This window comes from Eleginops maclovinus, chromosome 21 (genome assembly GCF_036324505.1).
Source record: "Eleginops maclovinus isolate JMC-PN-2008 ecotype Puerto Natales chromosome 21, JC_Emac_rtc_rv5, whole genome shotgun sequence".
Taxonomy (NCBI): domain Eukaryota; kingdom Metazoa; phylum Chordata; class Actinopteri; order Perciformes; family Eleginopidae; genus Eleginops; species Eleginops maclovinus.
This window is the reverse complement of record NC_086369.1, coordinates 11712412-11734423: the sequence shown is the minus strand read 5'-3', so window position 1 is coordinate 11734423 and position 22012 is coordinate 11712412. Positions and strand designations below refer to the sequence as shown.

At 40.5% G+C, this 22012-nt stretch overlaps 1 long non-coding RNA gene across 1 annotated transcript; it reads right to left on the bottom strand.

Annotated features, from left to right (window-relative positions):
- Window positions 1-18345: 18345 nt before the first annotated feature.
- Window positions 18346-21079, bottom strand: LOC134858070 (uncharacterized). Its single transcript, XR_010164922.1, has 3 exons — window positions 20555-21079; window positions 19486-19582; window positions 18346-18593 (listed from the first exon to the last, which is right to left on the bottom strand). It is a non-coding gene; the product is annotated as an uncharacterized LOC134858070 (long non-coding RNA).
- Between the last annotated feature and the right edge of the window lie 933 nt (window positions 21080-22012).

The window sequence follows — 22012 nt, the reverse complement described above, 5'->3', positions numbered from 1 at the left end:
CCGACTGACGAACCATCCCCATAATAATATATTCAGATTTAATGGCGGTTTTAGGAAATATTCTAAAGAACAGAAAATATATTGTCTTTTTATTCCCCAAAGCATGCTGGGAGATGCCCAATAAGCCTGCATGGATGGACGACTGAATATATATCAAAGGATGAAGGAACAGTAGTAATGTAACAATACAGTAGGTTAGGCAACACTTCCTGGTTTCTGTTCCGCGACACAACAGGCAGCATTTAAGAGAGCAGGAGTTCAACAACACTCTTTAGCAGAGTTTGTTGCTCCTAGTTAACCCGACCTGCTACGGCTCCTGCTCCATCACCCAGGCACCACTATCACTCTTGATGTACACCCCCACATCAGTCCAGTAAGCAAAATCCCCCGAGACGGGTCTTTTCTCAGCGCTAACATGTGAAATATTGCTTTGCTGTGTGTTCACTCAGGCGAGCAAAAATCATTGCCTCTCTCTAGGTAAGGTTGACAGATGGCCATCCACACTGTGAGAAAAACAAAGGCTTTGATGGCAGAGTGAACAACCAGGTCGGCCCGTGTTTTATTTCCCTTCACTTTGTAAAACGGCCCCCAAGGTTAACCCCGGCTGCCTTTCTCTGGTTTTTATTTAAGGAGAATATTTCAAAGAAAGCAGGATCGGGTGGAGTTACTTTTAGATTTACCAGAATCTTTTTTCCCCGTGGATAAAAAATGCATTTCCTTTCATGTTTTTCCATTTGAAATCCACATCAGTAGGTGGCAGGATATCTCATATTCTTACACTCAATCAACATGCTTAGAAATTAACAACTTGAAAATGAAATGCAATTTGCATGTGTTTGCTTGTGCAGAATAATCAAATCATGCGGTATTAGGCCACGCATGAAGCATTGGAGACAGTGGTTTTGTTCAGTCGGAGGTAATTGCGCCCCTCTGCCGTCTTTTTCTTAGAACACAGCCTGACATAACCACTGGTTGTCGGCAATCTGACAAGTATCAGATGAATCATTTTAATGTTAATTACAGAGCAGCAAAAATACATTTAAAAATCCTTTGACGACGGGCAATGAAGGAAGTTAAAGATGTTGTTAAATCTGCTAAACTGGGATATTTTTAAAAGCAGAAGACGTGTGAGATCTAAGAGCTGTGTTATTTATAAGTAAACTAAACTTTCTTTTTCTCTTTGTTATTTGGTTAGTTTAAATTCAACCATGAAAGCCTGAGGGTCTGTTACTTTGACCCTGAAAGAGTGATAACCCATTGCTGGGGACAAAGTTCATATTAAAAAGGAAGAAAATGCTTTTTAAACACATATCTAGAACAGAGGTTGTCTGTAATCTTTTCATTGTTTCCTGAGGTGCAGAAATGACATTTGTTTCTAACGGCAGCACTGACGCTGAGGCTCCGTTATTGTTTTTCATGGGTATGATTTACACTTAATTTCCAGAATAGAATTTATTGATTTGCTTATCCACCTGCTGTGATCTCCTCAGAACGTCTACATAACTGTTGATGAACTCATTTTCAAACACTGCGACATGCTGGATTCCTAAAATGAAATGGATGATTGATTTGGATGATTTGATGAAAAGGGGGTCACTGGAACTTTTCAGTAGGCCCACCAAAACATCAGTAACGTAATTTAACATAACAAACCATGGTGAATGTCCCATGGATTTTAGTGACTAAATAAGCCAGCTATTCACCAGAATCTAAGAAGGCAGATCAGACATCTCTATTATGTCTCTAAAAAACCTTAATTTATACTGACTATTGTCAATACTGACAGTGTAAACGACCGGACATTTCAATATCACTAATCCACAGCCTGCATCCAATTTTACGACCAATGTGGCAGATAGATATCCTGATAGCTAGCTAGCACTCATTGTTAGTGCAGTGGCTATCATCAGTAAAGGTATTACTAGCACAAAAGTCAACAAAAAAAGAGATAGAAGTCGACAATTGCACCGTAGATACAACTGGTGTATTATTGTGAAAGAAAAGTCTGGCTCTTTAGCAGCTAAATGCTGTGCTATGTTCACTAGCTAGCTGCTAACGTTGTCCTGTTGCTGTTGGAGCTGGGCTAGTACTGTAGAGTTGCTTTATCAGATCTGAAAACAATTGCGTGCCACAGTTCAAATCATTCAAATTGATGAGAGCGGTGAAACTCAGTGGTATGCCATTAAACCAAAACAATTAGTCAAAAAGATGCTAATTCCTCAAATAGCGCTTAAGAGAACTACAATTGGGAGTGGTTTATCCATGGAAGAAATTACCTTTGCATTAAACATAGAAGCCTAACAAAAATATTGAATACGGCTGCTTCAAAGAACTTTGTGGAACAGTAGATCATTTCATTATAATAATCTGTAATAATATAGAAGTTTTGGTCTGGGCCAAGATTGAAGTCAGCTATGTACTGTTAAGATAGAGAATTGTCCGCCACCTTGGGACAGCAGCACCAGCTATCCATCAGTGAGAGATGAATGCTGGAGTCTGTTGGGTGACATAAAAATGACCACCTCTTGCTTGGCAGTGATGGAGACGCTCTGTTGCTTTGATGCGTCGCCTTGCAATTCGGTGTAAGCAAAATGGACTGGTTGACTGTAAACGGAGGTGTCGAGCTGTAAGTCTGCATATAGACAGGGTCACTTCACCTGGTTACAGAGGGCGAAGAGCTGCTCAGTCAACCCTGAAAGCCTGTGTGCAGGAGAATTCGATCTGCTGAGACGGCATAGAGGCGGAAAACCCATCACATGGAGGAAGAGTTCACTCCAGAGGCAGGGCAGTAGAAACTTCAAGATTGAGGTGCTTGAAACTCAGATATAGAATAACATTGCGAGCGGCTGCAGCACAGAGGTATCATGTCACGCTGGGCGCTCACATTCACTGTCAACCTCGCTTGTATCTTTTATTCTGGCTGCTGTGCTTCACTGTCCATCACTCTCAGCACTTCTTCCGGGTGGTCATAACTCATGCAGAGTTTTGTCGTAGAAGAAGCTTCCTGTCCTCTGGGATCAACTCCATGCTATCCCCCTCAGCATTGATTAGCACCGCGTTACGCTGACATGGACAGAGACAGATAGACTCTCCCGGATCTGTCCGCCTGATAATCCCCGCTGCCAAAAGAGGGGAGGACGCTAAACCAAATAGGCACAATGTGTTCAAACATCTCTGCGGCTAATGTCAGGAGGAGGTGTTTCGACAGTGAGGAAATGAGGAGGTGACCCGGCGAGGCCACGATGCATATTGCTTTGACCCTCCCACTTGGCCCCGCCATTGTTTTTCAATTAATCGCAGCCACTTTGCGGCGAGCGACACTGACAGATGGCAAGGTCTTTGTCGGGGTTCACGGGGGTGCGAGGCTGATAGTGCTTACTGGTGGGGAAAAGTGAATTTTAGGGCCAACTGATACACGCCCCTGAGTAGAGCCACTGAGGCAGATTTTTTTTAAGTGCTGATCTATTCAAAGTGCAAGGAACCAAGAAATAAGGTGGAGGTGTCTCTACAGGTCTGCAGGATATTACACGGCTGTCAAGATAGAGTTTTGCATGATGAAGAGACGTAATATAAGTATCATCATAGTTAGTCAATTAGCCTTTTCAACTTTTACTGCAGCACACAGCCCTCTGTCAGTGCTTCAGAACACCGGCAACTGTACAGTTCTTGAATTGTGAAAATTACCACAATTTTTAGAGATCTTATAAAAACTCTTAATCAAATAACACCGTAGCAATGACAGATTGCTTTTATCAGCTGTCTTCATTTTGCGCTGCTTTTACATTGTTAAAATTCACAGAAAATGCACCTCATGCTTTACCTTCTTGGTATTTGGTATAAAGACAAAGGTAAAATGTGTCTGTTGTGGCAACAAACCAGTTAAGAGTCATAGAATTCTGTTCTTTTGAGTTGTTTAGCTTGGAACCATTTCAGAAGTTAAACAATGTATATGTTGTCTACGTTTTTAGCTAACTGTTTAAGACAGCGTGATACTTGGGATGATCAAAGCACTGCTACACCAAATACAAAAACTACAAAATTGAATTATGACCAACCTGATGGAGAAGCATTTTAATAGTTTGGAATTGTCCATAGAGGTCACATTCTGGCTCAGCTCAGAGCACAGAAAGCAAAGTCAGAAGAAATCAGTTTTAGCTCTTTTTAGTATGATTAGGTTTGGTTAGGTATTCAAGGAAATACAGAAATGAATGCAGTTGACCCTCCTCTCTCTCTGTGCTGTTGAGGGCCGGTCCCCGCCAATCCCTCTCCTTTATGGGCCACTACACGCTGGCAGATGTGCTGTTAAGTAGCTCTCAACGATTGTTAGTGGAGCCCTAACTTCTCCCTGGTGCTGAGCTATTGATTTTGCATTAGATAAACATGAATCTTTTAAATAAGAGGTGAGCGTGGATCCATTGACCCTCCCCATTGTGCTCTGAGAGAGAGAAAGAGCACGTAAGGGACGGAGAGGGAGAGCTTTAAACATTAGCCGACACAATGAACGGAGCTTCAGTTGAAGCGTAATTATCTTTCCCACTGAAGTGCAGTGAGGGGACAAATGGGAGCGCGGGAGGTGACATAGATTCTCTACTGGTGGACGACAAAGGTCAAGCCTCGGAGCTAAAAGACTAGTGAGGGAATAAATAGAGTGTTATGATGACCAACAAATACAATTTAGGCTAAAAGTCAAAGCTGCCCGCGTGATTGAAATATTGATGAAGGCTTTTTGCAAAGAAACAAGATTGGGTTCAAGGTACTTTTGGAAAATCTATTCAAGTGGCCTTTACATTTAAAGTAACAGGATGTGTATTGCACATGACGATTTTCAATGCATGACAGAACAGCTGTGTTTACGGTTTGCCATTCTCCATAGGCATATTAATGGAGGATAGAGAATAGGCCTTCTGGGCTTTGTTGCATGAATCATGTCTCTTCAGGGACGAGAAGCTCACCAGAAAGTCAATATATACCAGTCATGGTCCTGATATTATCCAATTATTTAAATCTACTGTGTGTGATATGGATATAAAACAAAAGCTCGGTGCTATGACTCTTGGCTTACTACCACAGATTTTCATCATGGCTTTAATGACAGCAATAATGATCTGAACACTGCGAGGACAGAATTTCATTTCAGAAAAGAGTAAAGAAAAAAGAAAAAGCCCTGGTGGTATTTCATCCATCTGTTGAAGCAGCTTTTTTCTGCAGTGAAGAATTTATGAAAAAGTCTCTAACAAGTCTGATTTATGTTTATAGGCTTCTAAACAGACAGGTAGTCAGTGGAGCTCGGGGAGAGCTAAACAGAAGTACATAAAAACAATGGAGAAGGGATTGGATCAGCTCAGCTGAAACACATTTGTCCTGGGGGGAAAAAGCCTCTTTGGCAGCAAAAAGAGCAGCGGCAGGCACAGACAGTATATCTGGGAAATGGAATCCTTTGACCGTTTATTAATCAATAAACACATTGGGTTGCATCAAAGCGTGACGCATTTCGGTGGGTTTTTTAATGTCACTGATTAATTTTACCAGGGTCCTTCAGTGCTGCAGACAGCTTACAAATTGTGCAGGCCTGTGGTTGGTTGAATCGGACGTAGTAAATACTCCACTGCTGTAAAGAACAAGGATCAGAATGGGCAGCACATTATAAACTTTCACATAATTTAAATCCAAAACCGCTGGACAGCACATGAAACACCCATACTGGTTCGTGTTTTTGTGGCTTACAGATAGCAAACACACGTCTACGTCGTCTCTGCTTGTTGACATCCAAAGCCCCTCTATCTCCTGGATCTCGAGGCATGTAAGTTGGAGGTTGGATGAGATTGAAAGTGAAAGCCTTCCAGTTTTATTTAACCCTGTCCCTCTGATTCAATATGAAGCCTGCCTGTGTGCAGATGATAACTGAGAGCAGAAAGGTTGACATCAATAGGACTGACTGACTGTCTCTGCTCGTGTGTGTACGAGTCTGTCGACATGCATGTTCGGGGGTGTTTATGACTGTGATTACACATGAGCGTTCAAGTGTGTGTGTGTGTGTGCGCGTGTGTGTGACAGCAACACCCCAGACAGACAGGGCTGCTGGCACCGAGCCGGTCTGTCAGTGAGTGATTAGTGAAACCTGCTACACGAATAATCCTCCTGTAATAGTTTTCTCAGAAGATGGCCTATTTGATTATTGGAATTCATTGGGGCCTTTAATTACATGCGCCAGGCATTTCCAGGCTAATTTGTACCTCCGTCCCGTTTAGCATTACAAAGTGGAAAATCATTCTCGGCACCTTATTAGGCATCTCCGAGTCGTGGCGCAATGTTCTCTGCAGCCTCTGCCACGTCAATAAGGAAGTATCTTGAAGAAAGTTGAATCAAATAACTGATTGTTGCCCGGGTACATCAGCAAATACAAATAGCTTATGATTTGAATTGCCTTGATTACTTCTTGAATTGCTGGATGCTTTTCCCCGTAAAATAAGATGATTTCTTTCACATAAATCTGAGACAAATAGTTCTGCATTTATATTCCAGGTAAAGGACCGTGTCTCAGATCTAACAGTCTGTTTTTTTTCCCCCACTGCATTGCTTTTGTTGCATAAAAGAAAGGAACTCCCGCTCTTAAGAACAATTTAATAACATTCATCTCAAAGGGAGTTATTGAATTTTGATGTTCTCCCTATGAGAGCCATTTATGTAACTTAGCAGGAAATCAAAAGCCGTTTGACAAGCATAGGAATCAAACAGTGCTACACCGGCTTATCTTCCTCATCTGCACTTGGAATTTTATATAAGTCAGCGATTGTTTCTCCATTTCCTCCCCTTCCTTTTTTCCAATCACGAACCCCCTAAGGCCTTTTTTTGTTATGTTTTTCCCCCCGTTTCTTAAGACGTTTTCTCTAATTGTTGAACCAGTGCTATTACAGCCATGAATTACTCCTTTCCCTCCCTTCTGGCCGTGGATGCTTGAAATGATTCCTCAGCCTGCCTACGCTGATAAGGTGAGGAAGCCTATCTGATGGTGCCTGCTGAGGAAGCATGATTAGATCTAAGCTATAAAGTCACTTTAGTCTTTTCTAAAATAGCCACGAGGCAAAAAGTTCTCACCGTAGAAAAAAGTAATCTACAGGACAAAACGGTCAGACAATCCTCCATACATTGGAGTGTTCCATGATCGCTGGAACATGATGAGGTTTTTCAAGCGATGCAGCTTTTGTTACAGGGCCGATTACATCAACCAAAAACATTTGGACACAAATACCTGTAGACAGGTTTGTTCTGGTAGGGGGGGGGGGGGGTTCAAAATAAAAACTATTCCTCTTTTTTTTCTGTAGCAAAAAATGTGCTGTGCTTCTTCACAGAAGGCATGTTTGTCACTCAAATGATGGAACAAGTTTTACTAGTTATTTGTTGGGTCAGCTAATACGGCTAGCTAGCTAACATTTACGGTTGTGCGTTTCCTGTCCATGGAGCGCCACCGTTTCTGATAAATCTCTGACTTAACCATTGATTTATAAAAGTGTATCTTCTTCTAATGATTACATTTCAAAAGAGTACCATACCACATTCCATTAAGAGTCAAAGTAACAACCATTTCAGAAACAAAATGTGGTGTGTTAAATAACATTGATGACTCATAGTGGATTATACACTTAAACTTCTTCAAAGAATATTGCTTTAAATGCTAGTTTGGGAATAAATACTGTAATTTGAATTTAGCAAAGTTCAAGTTACTTCCCTTCATTTTCTATCCTTAGCTTATAGCTTGTAGTTGTTCGCTGCGCCAGGTGCATCTGCGCCAGGTGCATCTCGTTGACTAATTAGTTCGACGCCTACTGATTGCAAACACCTGTGTGACATTTAACACGCTGAAAACAGGGTGTGTGCATCCTTCTTAAGCTTAATGTCGTAGCGTTCTGGACTGCAGTTTTCCCTGTTTGGTTCGTCCTCACAGCTTTCATCAGCACCTTTAAAAATGTTAGCCACAAGCTTGTTATAACATGTTCCGCTGAAGAGCTATTTATTCTTCTCTGTAGTTTGTTTGGAGCAAAAGCACAGTGAATATAAGACTCTTAAGGACAAAATAGCCCAAAGATAATTCCAAATGAATGCTCACTGTATGCTGCCATGTGTCTCTGTACACAGGCCACTGTATGCTAACGCTAACCCCTTTAATGTCTCGCTATATTATTTCAATTGTGTTTAAAAGGAGATTAAAGCTTCATTTTTTTTTACCTTGTGTTATTGCACTCTAGAGGAACCTGCCATTTAAGTTTTTAATACAACACATAATTACACCGTAGTTGTGTTATGACAATAAACCTTTGAATCTAGTTGGTCATTTTGCTATAGCAAGCATGCAGCCATTTAAGCTAGCAACTACACTGCTATTTTCCACTGACAAGCTTGTCAAAACAGGCTCCTTTGTTTTACATCTCCTCCTCACGGTGGTGTACCAGCACCGGGCTTCACTTTAACTTTGACTCCAGCATATATTTCTGCGAATGGACATGATGGTGGTCTATCTTGTGGCCGTGGGGCTAGAGCAGCTAGACTTTGACTTCTGGTTCAAGGTTAATGCCTGTTGGCTCACCTCTGGACACACACGGCTGTGATTGATGCATGCTCAGTCGCTATGCTCGAGGGATTAACACTACCCGAATAACAGCAGCGTTTACATTCAGTGACCTCTTGCATCACCTTCCCACTGCGGCATGGATTACTGTCACATAGGTTGCCATCCGTGTTCCTTGTCTACCTTTGTTTTTTCAACCAGAATATACATTTGTGGAGATGAGGATTGACAGAGGATTGTATGTGAACTTTTGGTCCTCTCATCCCTGAAAAAACTCAAAAAGAAAATCTGTTAGCAGTAAAACTGAGTTAGGCTGATTGCAAATTATGAGCTGTGTTCTCACCTACTGATCTGCACAAAAAAAAAATATCCAGAAATCCAAATGATGCTGAATTTATTCCACCTTATAAAGCATTTGAATAAGCAAACTGGGCCCTCGGGTAATGGTCACGCTGCTCGTGTATTGCAACACATGAGAGTCGATCACAAGCCATCTGGTCAGGCCCGGCATCAGCTCTGCCCGAGGCAAACTGTACAAGCAAGTCATTTATAAGTGTCGCAGGTGGTCCCCCACGTCCTCAAACACTGTAATGAGTAATGAGAGTTAGTCCGTCGAGGATCTGTCTTCCGGCAGGGGCTGCAAACGCAAGGACACCGCATTCACCAGCAGGTAGTTTGATAATGCATGTGAATATGACCAGGAGCCGATGCATTAATGCGCACTGTGACCTTCGCTTACGTGATATACAGCACAACAGACGTTTTAATAAATGGTAATGACAATAAAAAGTCTGATAAGTAATCATCTGCAGCGTTTTGATATGAATCAATGTTTTGCCTACTTAGCAACTTTGTTACGTTGTGTAATGACCTGCCAGTTCAGGAGTGTCATGAAAGCTCAAATTCTGGGCTGGCAAAATTAGAGTGGGAGACTTGAGGGTACTTCCCCAGAAAAAGAAATAAAAACTGGGTGAGGTTTTCTGCACTTTGACATAAATATATATTTAAATATTGGGGATTTTTATTACTGAATCAGTTTTGTGTCTCCGAAATCTTCTAAAATGAGGGTTAAAACTGTTTATTCATAGATTTTCACCTCAATTATTTGTGTTCCCATGTTTATTGACACCACAATATTCACTTACTTCTATACTTAATCCTATTTGTTTCTACTTTATGCCGATGCATTTAAGTTGGTTTGTCGGCATAGGCTGTAGCATTATTAGCTGTGCATTATTGTTTGCGGGCTGCTGGACTTACAGTTATGAACATAACAACATTGCCCTCCATGGTAGTTAAATCAGGTTTGATAGTTAGTGAAATATAAGCAATCCCCATCCTCCTTTTTCCAGCCACCAATGCATTTCCCATCTTAAGCGAGAACCAGAATTAGGGCATGAATGTTTATATGGGTATCATGTGTAGTGATTATTTCTATCGGACAATTTGGAAACACTTTTGGAATAAATTGGTAAGGAAATATGTCAGTGTGAGCAGTGTAATCACCATGGACGAACACACAAATAACACAAAATACAGAAATCTAGTGTGACCAACAGGAAATCCAAGGCAAACTGGTCACACTGCCACCCACACTGTGTGACTGACAGCTCAGCTCTGGCAAATTCTGGCAAGTCTTTGGCTGCTCCACTCCAAAAGATGGAGCCAAATAAAACAAACACACGAAAACAGATTTTCCTTTACATAACCACTCGAAAACATCCATTGATAGAAGAAAGCCCAAACGCAGTGCAGAAAGTTCTTCAGCATAGAGTGGAGTGTATCGGGATCATGGTGTCCTTCCCTCCCACTCTTCTATATCTGAGGACCTAAAGACTGCTGTCCCTGGCTAATAATTGCTGACACACCAAAGCCAACATAGCCCAGCGAGCCTTTAATAGTTTTCATTTTTCTTCCTTACAGGATGGCCTCTAAGGTGCCATCATGAATGATCAGCACACAGCACTGCAGCTCCCTGTGCAGGCTGCGCACACACACACACACACAAACACTCACACACTCTCTGATCCTATAGCCAGACATCTCTCAGCATTGGCCATTACTCCCTCCGTGTCTTCCTCACCTCTCATCTCCTCCCCATATAGACAATTTATAAAAGATTTTCCTGCCCACACCTTTCATCACAGGACCTACTTTCATCACTGGGCCTATTTCCCAACATTAATACACTCTCTCTTACCAAAACCATAAAAACATTAACTCATAAACTATTTTCGGGGTCCGATTTATCACGTCCTGACAGAGGATCGTGCGCAAACCTTACGACAGGATGGCGGCTGACATAACACACTGACGTAGGCTGCTTTAGCTCCTCACCACTGGTTAGAAACTGACTAGTTCAAAAGCCTAAAATCGTGAAGAGTAAAACATAGAATGAATCACAGAATGACTAAGAGCCAACAAGGCTGAAGCAACCCACCTGAGTGGAAATGTCCGTGAGGAATTGGGCACTCTTATGTTGGGCATTGCAACTCATTAGCCTCGCGGTATGCATGGGTGGAGAAGAAGCAGAGCATGGAGGCTCGGCAGAAGCAGATATTTCCCACCTCAGTGCTCGGTGCCCAGTTTGGGGGCGACCTGCGACAACTCACCATCTGATTCTGGTCTTATTATTACTCTAAACCGTTGTATTGTAGTAGGTTATTATGGTCTATATCCATACTGGACATAACACAACCAGAGTTAACGTAGAATCTGAGTAAGGGATTCTTTTGTGTCACATTTCTTTCAAAATCAAACCCATCCCCATGTACTTAAATGTAATCAACAAATTGGGAACAGCCTATGTTGTATTTTCACCATGGTGAAAAAATATCATACTTTCTCTATTCAATTTAAATAACTCATCACGTTTGAACAAATAATTCAAGTTTAGTTCAATTAACCCCGTGCACTCTACATTACACTTACACAAAAAGTTAGATACAAATAGTTCATTTCACTTCAACTCCAACGTGTGTCTGGTTTCGGAAGTTATTATTCAGTTAAGAGGATTTTGAGACTTAAAGAGGGACATGACAGCTGTCTCAGACACTTCCTGTTTCCATCTTCACCCATCTCCAACACAAACTTGGATTTTCAAATCTTTCCAGGTCTCTAAACGTCCCTTTAGAAGGCGGTAAATACACTAAATATTTACCCTCTACAGTATGTACTCCCACATTCCTGCATCTTAAAGTCAGAGAAGTAGACAGAGCAAATAATAACCAAAATAAGAAATGCAAAAGCAAAGCCTCTTTTCTTCGCCTACCTTCTGTTTAGCTTCATTGCACTTCCTTTATCATCTGCCCTTGTTGTCTCCTCTCTGATCCGTGTCAATCACACAAAGTTTCATACAACAGTTTAAACTGTAATCGCTCTCACTCTCACCATCAATCAAACATCTCCGACGTGTCAGCAGTGAAAAGCTCTGATTGTTTACGAAGACAATTTGCATCTTGTTTGTCATGATTGCTTTACATCAATATTCTCCACTCCAACACTCCCAGAGCCACGACATATTTCCCCCATCAGCCCAGGTTCTGCTTCTCCTTTCGGGGGTTTCCTGATGTCATCCTGTCGCCGCTGCCGGCTCTGTTCGCAGTCAGACAAGAGGAGGCTGCGAGACATACACCACTCTTGTTTTTAACACCGCACAGTGGGCTTGTTTGTCTGCATTTTTTTCCGCCGGTAGGCTTCATGTCTGGCTGGTCACAACAGGAATCAACACAAACGTCCTTTTTTTGGGGACATAATGTGATGGCTATCAGTGAGATTGCTTTGGTTTTATGACATATTGTGTTTGTCTGCTGGTGTCAAGGGCTAAAAATAGCACAACGGCGGCTCATTTAAGCTTCCATCTTAATGCTGCGGCTATAGGATACATGCTCCGTCAGGCGTTGTTGAGCTAATGGGACAGGCCCCTATGATAATTGCTCAGATAAAGTTTGACGTCACAAACATTCTCACATCTCGGAGATTACCGGGGCGTTTCAAACCGGAGCGCATACTCCTCCATGATTGATCACACTCCTTATCATTTCCTAATTTCCAATCCACTGGGGGACTTAACTGGAAGTAGCCATTTTTCCTGAGCACCGACCAGCTTCCTTTTTATTTCCGCGCAGGGCTACATAGGAAGAATCTTCCAGCCCATTAAGCAGACTTTCTATGTCATAAAAGTTTGGGGGCAGAGACTCTCTCCCTCTCCCTCCCTCTCTCTGCAGCAGCATGGAACAGTCTGTTTGATCTGCAAGCTGCAGGTTAATAGAAATCAGCCTGCTCATCAGCAATAGTGGATTGAACTTAACCACCCACCTCCGCCCTGTCAATTCAGATTTGGAAAAAAACACTAAAACTGGCCGTAGCCTCATTTCCCTCTGTCAGGTAATCAGTATTTCACTATAATCCTTTTCAGGGGGAAAATTACAATGACCTGTCCCTGGCTGCTGAATCAGGACGGCTAGTTGGATTTTGGGAACGCAAGCCACAGAAAGCAAAAAAAGAGAGATATGGGTAGAATGTGAAAAAGATGTGGCTCTAATGAAAGATTGTTAGCTTATATTTAAAGAATACATATTGATGGCCTATTATAAATGGCTTCGATGGTATGCAATATTTTAATTCATCTTTTGGTAAGCGTCACTGATTGCTGTGCGACAAAATAACTGTAATTGTAATGTCAGCCCTGCAAAGAGTCAAATATCTGCCAGTGGGATATTTCAGTAGGAATATCATTAAGCTGTTTCGGAAGGTCAAAGGTTATGGACTCGGCTCGTGAATGCAATGTGCTTCTTTTCCTTATGGCAATGTTTGTAATGTGAATTTGGAAGACTAACATTACAACAATTATAATATTGTAATACACATTGCAATGCAACCAGTGTAGCAACCCCTCAGTATTACATAATAACAATAATACAATCATCATTTGATGAATAATAAATGTGTTGATGACAAACATGGTTACATTTGTTAGCTCTGGCAACAGGCAATTAGCTTAGCTTAGCATGAAGACTGGAAGCAGGGGTGAACAGCTAGCCTAGATGAATACCAGCAACTCAACATTTAACAACACCACATCAAGCATCAGAATTTACAGCATTATAGACACAGAGCCATGCTAACCGTTACCCCTTCTTTGAGTCTTTTAGATAAACTAACCAAATCCCCTCAGTCTTTATTCTTTACTTGCCGACCTGACAGAGGTATCAATCTTCTCATCTAACCCTCAGGAGCAAAGCCAATAAGCATCTGTCCCAAAATGTCAAACTATTTCTTCTCGCTGTATTTACTGGGATGTAATTAAGTCTGTGTTCACGCTGTGAGCAGCAGTCAGAGCTGGTTTCTTTTGCTGTTTCGAGAAGACGTGTTACCGATATAAACATTGACAAAAAGGAGTCAAATTCCATTTTGCACCTACACTACTCCTGCTTGTTTGAGGACTTTTCAATCATGCTTTGTGCTCTTAACTTTTGACTGAATTTACTTTCCAAAGTGCTAGTCAAGTCTTCAGTTTGTCTGTCTTTCTGTGGGATCAAACACAGATCTGATGTTAATGTTTTGCATGTCCCAGAATCTGATGTTTCAGGAGAGTGCCGCGCTGTGGGGTGCTTGTACGTTCGCAATGACAATGAAACATCAGAACTGTGTGAAAAGTGGGGAGAAAAATAGGCTGTTGTGTCAGTTTATCTAAAAACCGCTCTCTCAAATCAATCACAGAAGAAAAACATCAAGCCCGAGATTATCTGTCTCTAACTCGCCGTTATGTGCTGGTTGATGGAGCGATGCTGCGTTGGTTCACGTTGAAGTGAAAGACAGAGAGTCTAAAGAAAGAGAGGAGGTGATAGGAAGTCACATTTTCTGACCTTAACACCATTAACTGACTAATGGAGATGAATGGAGGGATGATTTCAAGACCGAGGGAGGGGGCAGAAGGACCACCGTATGTTTGCATGTTATAATCAGGTGTTGATTACAGCCGAGCTGCTGATTGAGAGACTTCAATCAGCAGACTGAATGCATCTCCATACGCAGTCAGGTGAGGGAGCTTTCAATCATCATTTAGTCATTAATTAATAGTGATGAGGAAGAGGTACGACTTCATGGCACCCTATAGATACTGGGTAAAAAGAGACTCCAACGCAACGTGAGGTGAGGAGGTTAGAAATACCCATAGAAAGTTTGGAATCCGTTGTTCAGAGAAGCCACTGCCAAAAAATGAAGCGGTAAAATAAGACTACTTTATTTTTTAGTATCGCCTCAGCTAGCTTGAATATCAACCACGGTTTAAAACAAAAAAAGACAAGGTAGTACCCACAAGCTTTGCTAGGAAAAAAAAGAGCAGAGAGTCGAGCTGTGACGTTCCATGCAGTGAAAAGGCTGAAATATAATATAAATGTCCAATTTAAATTCACGGTACAGTGCGGATTATTGTATACATGCTTATAATAAATATATCTCCAAAGAGAGTGGTGTAGTCCCCCTTACTGTAACTGTGCAGCAGGACAAGAGCTGGATATGCTAATGCTAACGTTTCCAAAAAATGCCAGCATTGACTTTTTTATTTTTCATACTTTGTGTTTCATTGCATTAACTTTGTGTAAACCGGGTAACAGGGGCACTTTCGCCGTGCGTCCTCATACCAAAAATGCAGATTTGTGTCGTAAATGTTAAATTGATGCCAGTAAAGAGTATTTCTGTTGGTCAAGCATGGAATAATTACTCCAAAAATATGTAAAGGGTGTCAAATAGAGCGCAACACGGCAGAGACCGCTTTTGTTTTTACTGCGCTATCTTGTACACGGCCTCAAGTTCTAGTGAGAAGTTATCTTATACAAGCTCAGCGCCACAGTATTGCCCTCAAACTATATTTTTCTAGAAAAAACCCTGAACAAGTGCAGTGGATGGATTGGAGAGTGCCATTTCACATGTAACTTTAAGGTCTACACATAAAGCTAGCGTCACAATACATCTAAACGCTCTGTAACCAAGATAGATCAACTTCAGGAGAGTTGCAATTGCAAATAACACACATGACTATTAAAGCTGAGAACGTCATCAACTCCACTTTACAACAGACCCTTGACACACAGCTGCTGAGTGGATGCTATTTGTAGTTGTACATTTTAAAAATATAGTACCGTTTTGTTTCCTGTGATATCTTGAGAATAAAACTATGTCAAAGCCAAAATGATGCTCAAGTAATATATTCTATTGTGCATGACTTTTTCTGCCTTCTGTCAGCAGAAATAAAAGAAGCTTAGTTTTTATAAATAGGCTACATTTCATACAACCAACCACATGCACACCCTGCAGTATTGATAAGTGTTCTCAGCCTTCCCTGGGTCAGTGTTTAACCCCAAAGTAGATGGCTGTATCTGCTTTTATCAAATATTCTGGGGGTTGGATTGTATTGCAGGATTAAATTAACCCTTTATACAAACAGCAATATACTACTGAGAGTTGTATTATACTTAGAGCTTTGAAGCAAAACCTAGTTCTGGAAAATCCCTGTGACAAGCAGTGAAAAACCTGTTTTGATTTTGGAATACAAGAAGTTAAGTGTGTGTGTGTGTGTGGATTTGTGAGAGATAGCGACATGTTGTGGGGAAGCAGACAGGAACACCAGGTGCTGACAAGCAGAGAACTGTGATTGTTCCAGAAGCTTCTCCAACAAGAAGTCACGGCAGATGCTGGAGATGACAGAGCGGTCTGGGAGCGCAGTGACAGACTTCAGCGCACGTCAAGACCCAGCTGCAGCACACTGCTCCCGACGTCGCGTCTGCAAGCTGTGCTGCTCAGCACCGTGCGAGCACAAATCTGTACTGACCGCCCTGCAGTCTTCGCAGACAACTTGTTGTCTAGACAATCTCTCCAGTAATGTTTTAGACGTATACAAATATTTTGCTTTGAAGAATAATTCTGTCAGATGGTATCTTCAAAAGAAAGTTTAGTTGCATTACTCAAACATCAGAAATCTGTATATAAACATAAAGAAATGTTATATTGCAGGAGTTTAGAGAAGACAATATGTCTCACTGAAAGTCCATTCTTTTTTAGAATGGAGGTTTGTGTAATTGCCTTATTCAAATTTGATTGGCTTCCAAACTCGTGATGTCACAAAACCCAATTTCATGTACAGGTGTAAAACTAACACTTAAGGTGAGCAAAATGTACTCTTGTAGGAAAGTGGAAACGTTGGTATAGTGCCAAATTCTGCACATGCTTCATTCAGCAAAGCTCAAACCTCAAACTTAATTCACAAAATGTATTCTGAATGGAGAGGGGCTTTAAAATAAAAGCATTAAAAAACAAGTTTATGTTTGTCCTCTTTTCTTTCTCATTCATCTGATGAGATGTTGAATCAACTTTTAAACTGAATAAATAAACTTATTCAAGCGATTGTATTGCCTCTAAAAGCATTTTGTTTCTCTTAAGGATAAAAAAACTGCTATAAGGATCAGTGCCATGTCACCCTTCAACGAGGTTATACTACCCTCTAGTGGTTACATACCGCTATTGCATCAATACAAGTGTAGGTTTAACACACACACACTCAAAGCCATCATGCATTTTCACACACTTTCCTCCATATATTCCCTACATTAAACATGTATGCTGCCAGAAAAGTATATTCAAATATATGTTAACCATACAGACAGCCATGACTGCCTTATTTTCACTACAAATGGAATTAAAATATTTCATAAAAATAAAGAAGTAATCTGGATTTGTTTGTGTGTGTTCCTGTTTCCCTTCAGCCGGATTTGTGAAACCTTGAAAGATGCTGCATCTTTCTCCCATTATCATGTCCTAATAGCTTGCTCAATGGAGCAGCGTGTTATGAGGGTTCACTGGTCAACCAAGACACACGCCATTAGCCCGAGCAAACGTTGCCTTGCGATGCTACACAAAGCACACCTTATTTGTATCACATTAGCTCTTTGATGTGGCATAGCATATTATATCAACAGCTGCAATTTATCAAACCATTTTGGGGCTGATTTGCTTCACTACCGGCGCCACGGCGGCAGCAGCAGCAGCAGCAGCAGCAACCACCACCATCTTCAATTCTTTCCTCTACGAGAAGCCGCAGCAGCAAATAAATTAAACATGTGTCATTGAGCATGCTAAATGGCTTGCAACACATAATCATCTAAATAATTATGAGGCTGCCATTAAAGTGAGCTAGATGGATGACACACGAGGCGTTATGGAAAAACTGGAGGTAATGGTGCAGGATTTGATATGGGAGAAAAGGGGAGATGGCGGGGGGATAAAAAAAGAAGAAGAAAATGCAGCTTTCTGTGCGATTCCTTCCTCGTCTTGCTGTTAAAATCCAAAGTGCTGAGGGACAATGGGGTGATTAGCCCAATCAGGAAAAGCAGTGAGGGATTGTGGGTAGGCTCACAGCCGTCTTTTTGTCCTCCCACATTTCATTAATCAGCAACCTGAGGCCCCCCGAAATCAGTTCAGCAGATTGGCAGCTCGCTCATTTGTTCCCATGTGGCAATCAGAGCGGAAAAGAAATCAGTTCACAACCTTTATGCTGTTACCTGACATTATAAACTATCTCTTTGTGTTCCCTTTGTTACTTTTCTCATCTTTTTTTCTCTCTCGTCACTGCAGAAAATGTACGTTCCTGACACAGAGTGCGACCTCCATTAACCCTCAGACAAGGTGTTTCTCGCGCCTGTTGGTAACAATACTGCCAATTTAATCTGCCAGTCAAAGATAAAAAGGAATGAAACATAAGTAATGCTTATTTTAATAATCAGCACAGTTGAATACACAAGTACAGCCTTTTTCCCTGCATTCAGATTCTGCTGAAAAATAGAGTCTGCCACCAAGTGAAACCTTTTAATGGGCCTCATGTATCAGCCCAAATGATGCAGCACGTCACCGGACATGCATGACGAGCGCAATGATATTCTGTTCATGGAGAATATTGTTCACGGCTCTACAGTTTTTTTTACACACCATTACCTCACGATGTGCGTCCACTCTGTGTGCTTTTTCATGATCACACCTAAATGGAGAAGAGAGAAATAAACTGTAAATAAGCCGAAGAGGAGAAACACAAACACAGTATGCAAATGAGGGCAAGGGCTACAAAAATGCTTATAATATAGCATGTACTCTTATTTTATTAGCAGTACAATTGGTTTAGGTAATCATTTAGATTGCAGTCTGCAAATTATTATTTGATTAATTGCATATGAGGAAACACAGTATGCAAATGAGGGCAAGAGTACTTCCTGGACAAATAGGAAAGTATAGGGAAATGTGTTTGTTTACAGATTCTTGGATGTGAATGCATGAGTGACGTGACGTAAGACAACTTAAATATATATTTGTTTGATTGTTTTAATCTTTAAATATTGTTCTATGATTCTCACTACGATTTGTTCTGTTTATATAAATCTCTATTATATAATATTTATATTTTTTAATTATTTTATTATGAATTCTAAAGTGGATTGGCCTAAACTCCAAAACTTACAGTATTACATAAGATATTCCTGTCTCATATGGTGTTATTTGGGGCTGACTTCTTTTTAATTTAAGCATTTAAAGTCCCTTTAATGAGCCATACTGTATTCTTAATTTCCAACTTTAAAAATCTATGTATTTAATTTAATATTTCAGGATAGGACCAATTATTCATAGAAGTTCTCAGTAACTTCATATTGAAAGGGTTCCCTTTTAGTGTTCATGAGAAACAAAACATGAAAATGGGTAAAATAAGGTAACAATAAAATAAGTTGGATTATGGTTTTGCTAAATGTTTGGATGATGGATCCATCTGACAGACAAAAAACAGGGGCTAAAATCTTTTTACCAAATATTTACAACAAGTTGTGTTCATAAGCAATATACTTCCATAACCAACTCATTTTAACTTCTCTGCTTGGTATCACCTTTTCCACACTGTTCGGGCGTGAGGCAGCAGTTCTTCTCCTGGGACGAATAAAGATTGAGCTCCGTCCCTTCAGGACACAACATCTGCTCAAACTTCTACAAACAGAAAGGACCAATCTGAGTGACAACCTCCAGCCAATAAACAGACAATCAATGTGAACCTATATTGCAGAATCCTGCTCAAATTGGGACCGGATTTCCCAAGGGATACAGCTAGATACTGCAAATGCAATAAGGGACAAGGTTTTTGGTGCAAAATTGCAAGCAGGAAATGTAATTTGGCAGGAGGATGTCCTCCCCAAGGGACAGAAGTCTGCTGGGAATTGAGATGGTGTCATGAGTGACCTCTGCTGGAGGCGAACTGTGACAATCACATCTATTAAGTGCACTAATGCCTAAAAGTCTAAATGTACTAGTGCTAGATGCAGTTGTTGGAGAAGTACTCAAATAGTTTAAGCAGAAAACTTTGTTACAGTTGAAAGTTGTGAATTTGAAGTGTTACTTAAGTCAAACAACAGAAGTATTATCAGCTAAATGTACAATATTATATTGTCATAGATATTATCCTGTCAATAACAAATACATAGAACACTTTATAGTTGTAGTTTGTCAATGTGGAGCCACTTTTTATATCAAATACTAGTTAGTATCTATATATTAGTAATACGGTTCTCTATCATTTCATTTCTATCATGTCTTTTTTATCTGTAAAACGGGAGCGTTACATACATTTTGTGGAGTAAGTACAAAGAAGCATAACATGGGAAAAAGTACAATGAGATACAAATAATACTTCGGTATGGTACTTAAATAAGTGTACTATGTTTTATTCCACCGCTGGTTTGATGCTGTGTTTCGGTTGCTGATTACCGCCACACTCACTAACAGTGGTAGTTGCATCAAGCAGTGGGCACCGCCTCTACACATCGAGCTATAGCACAAACAGCGTGCTCGTACAGGTAAACAAAATGTGAACTAAAAAACACCCAATATTTGATCCACATTAAAGCTGGAAGCCAACAAAGTAGTCTCCAACATATGATATTATTGTGGCCTTGGCTTTCTTACCAAATGTTGGTGTTTCAGCTGTCGGTGGGCCTAATGACGTTTCCCAGATGAAGTTGATGTCCGAGGGTGCCGCTCTGGTGTTAACAGTATCGCCTTTCAGAGTTTTCAACCCAGGCTCTGTGTTGGTGTGGTAGCAAAAACGAGGACCTCAGCTGGAAAACAATCCAAGAGTTTGGTTTATCCACTCCGAGGTCATAGAATTAAACAGCTTAATTCTCCCACTGATAGCAGGCTCTGAAGTACTTGGGGCGAGGACAGGGGCAGTGGACATGTCGCGAGAGACTGCAAAAGCGCTAGCCTCACTTGACCCTGCTTCGGTTGCTAACTCAGTGCTAACGTCAAAGCTAGTTCTCATAATTACTGGCATTTACAAAACTGCAATTAGCTGCTTCTTGTAGTGTGGTTGACTGGCACTTTAATTTTGTCAGCTTTTTCTACTGGTAAACTACTTGCTTACGTCAATTTTCCTAGAGTAAAAGTGTGGCTAAAAGTTTAACCAAGCTTAGCCAGACGTAAGCTGTCAAACTGCTGCCCGCTGAGGGGAAGCAGCATCCTAACAAACACAACTCAAAACCGCTCAAAACTGAACCAGTCTAGCGGGTCACCAGCAGAGGGCGCACTTGGACCATTGTGACAAAATAAATTAAACAATTAAAAACTTTTTAAAAAATGATATTCCATACACTACTGTTGCAAAATCTTTGTTTCTGTGGTCAACATTTTATTAAAAGTTCCAGTAATCTTCACCAGAAGACACAAATATAGGCTACAGATCAAAATTAACAAGTGTAAATATAGAAAAAGAAAATAAGCGCAGGCAGTCCCATTGTTATTGTGTTTATTGCTGATTAAAAAACAATACATACAGTATGTAACCACAGTAACATGCTAACTGAGATGGTGAACATGGTAAACATTTAACCTGCTAAACATAAATATGTTATCTTTGTCACCGTTGGCATGTGTGCATCCCATCCCAATCCAAATGACAGTACTGATAATGTGGACACACATACAAGAAAACAAAAGAAAATATATCATCATTACAGTCATTGAGAAAAAATATGTAATTGAGGTCAGAGTTTGGTACTGCTTGTTACACTGATTTTAGTTTTGTTTTTAGGACTTTTGAGGTTTATTTACCAATGAAAAACAATCAAAATCAAAATGACTTTCAAGAACTACTAAAAAAAAGTTGTAGTATTTATTCAATATTAAACAGGGAAAGTAATACTGGATGTTGCAGTGACTGAGAGGCTTTATCACCCTAAGGAATATAAATGATGTTGAACTAATTATCTTAACATTAATCTTGTTGACCCAAAAAGTTTATTTTAAAGATGAATATTCGCAATTAGTGTAGTTCTTTTCTTTTGAATAAGGCTTATAAATTCAAAGCTCATTATTAGCCGTCTCATGCTTGACAACACACATTTGTGTACTTGATTTATTATCTTT